General features: G+C 57.7%; 1 non-coding gene across 1 annotated transcript; it reads right to left on the minus strand.

Moving 5' to 3' along the window:
- Positions 1-1,092: 1,092 nt before the first annotated feature.
- Positions 1,093-1,211, minus strand: LOC131062248 (5S ribosomal RNA). The gene has a single exon (XR_009110842.2). It is a non-coding gene; the product is annotated as a 5S ribosomal RNA (ribosomal RNA).
- Between the last annotated feature and the right edge of the window lie 1,034 nt (positions 1,212-2,245).

Below are 2,245 nucleotides of genomic sequence, written 5' to 3' on the forward strand. Positions count from 1 at the left end.
CCAAGGAGCGCTCTAAAGTGTGCTCCAAGGTGTGCACGATGGCATGCACCTCTGCTGTGCACGATTTGGAGCTCGGTTTTCCTGGGGTGCGCACACCTTGGCTAGGCTGCGCACCTTGGTGGGCACCATGGTGCGCTCTGAGGTGCGCACCAAGGTTCACTCTGAATTGTCCTCCAAGGTGTGCACCTTTTGTGCGCTCCAAGGTGCGCACGAAGTTGGAGCTCGGTTTGCCCTAGGTGCGCACCTTCGCTAGGGTGCGCACCTTGCTGCACACACCTTGGCTACGCTACGCACATTGGTGGGTGCCATGGTGCGCTCCAAGGTGCCCAAGATTGATGTGCACCAAGGAGCACTCCAAAGTGCACTCCAAGGTGCGCACCTCTCGTGCGCTCCAAGGTGCGTAGGTGCGCGCGAAGTCAAAAGTTGGGTTAATTGTCCGGTTTGCCCTGGGTGTGCACCTTCACCAGGGTGGGCGCCTTGGTACGCACACCTTGGCTAGGCTGCGCACCCGGGCATGCACACCTTGGCACTTGTGTTTCCTTCAATTTTTTTTTTTTTTGACAATCTCTCAAGTGGGAAATTCTATAATCTCAACTTTTTTTGCCTTTTCAGGAAACTTTTGAATGGAGTGCATCATTGGTGCGCACCAAGGAGTGCTCCGAAGTGTGCTCCAAGGTGCACACCTCTGGTGCGCTCCAAAAATCTCTCCAGCTATGTGCACCTACTCCGGGCGCGTACCAGGCCCCGCCCAGCTTCGCTCACCTATCCCGAGCATCTGGTGCAGAACCTTAGAGTAAGAAACATCGTTGTGCACCTTGGCCAATGTGTGCAACTCGACCGAGTGCACACTGGCCGAGGTGCACATTGATTTCACCTAGGTGCGAGCGCAACACCTCAGGCGCACCGGGCTGCGCACACAACCCTTGGGTTGCATCGTGGCCTGTGTGCTCGGGGCGCCTCCGGTGCGTGCTCGGTGTCGCCCCCGCGCGCATGGTAGTGCGGGCACCGCACCCCGGCCTGGCCCCGATGAGAATGCAAACAGGTAAAATGTTAATTCAAATAGCATTGCGACACCTGATGAAAAACTAAAAAAGGGTGCAACAACAGGACTTCCCGGGAGGTCACCCATCCCAGTACTACTCCGGCCCAAGCGCGCTTAACTGCAGAGTTCTGATGGGATCCGGTGCACTAACGCTGGTATGATCGCACCCGTTACGAGCTTGTCGCAGTGTGTACTTAGCAAACCGCGACCCACGTGCGAATCCACCCCGACCACCCACCCCCACCGAGGTGCACACCCTCCCTCACCAAGCGTGCCCCGTTCACCAAGTGTGAACCCTGCCCGGGTGTCGGGTGTGCACTCGGCCTAGCCTACATGCGTGCACCTGGACGGGGCGTCGTGTGCGCACCCGACCCGGCCTGGGTGCGCACCCGACCGCCCAAGTGTGCGCAGTGTTCCGTCTGTACCGCAGTGCCCGCACACCACCTCGACGCAATGACCTGCGCTCACATGTGGGCCGAGTGCACCTTGGTGCATGTTCGGGGCGCCTCAGGTGCACGCTTGATCTTGCCTCGGTGCACCAAGGCGCTCGGTTTGCCCCGGGTGCGCACTTGGTGCAGGGTGGGCACCCAAAATAGGGATCAAGCACCAAAAACAAGTTTCGGGATGCAAAATGGGACCCAAGGACCACAAATGCGTTCCAAGACCCATGATGGGTCCACGAGAACAAAAATGTGTTCCGAGACTTAATAAATAAATATTGGTTTTTAAGAGAAGAAACATGCTCTGATGCCCAGAATGAGAATCGACCCGAAAAGGCCACAGGCCAAAAGTGGGATGCAAGACAAAAAAAATGGGACACGAGGACCAAAATTGGGTTCCCAGGTCGAAGACAGGGCAACCGGACAAGAAACGACCTCTGAGGCTCGAAATGAGTCCCGACGACTAAAACTTGACAAGAAGCACCCATCAGGCACCCAACTCGACACCCATGGGACGCCGACCCACCCCGACACCCACCCGAGCTTCCACCTAGCACACCTTGGCACCCACCCACCCTGGCACCCAACCTCGCACCCAACTTAGTACCTTTGAACCCACATTGGCACTCACCTTGACCCTGGCACCTTGGAACCCACATTGGCACTCACCTTGACCCTGGTACCCACCTTTGCACTCACCTTGGGACCCACCCTGGCTCCCACCTCGGCACCCACCCAGACACCCACCTTGGTTCCTTGGCAC

Source organism: Cryptomeria japonica, chromosome 2, assembly GCF_030272615.1.
Source record: "Cryptomeria japonica chromosome 2, Sugi_1.0, whole genome shotgun sequence".
NCBI classification, from domain to species: Eukaryota; Viridiplantae; Streptophyta; class Pinopsida; order Cupressales; family Cupressaceae; genus Cryptomeria; species Cryptomeria japonica.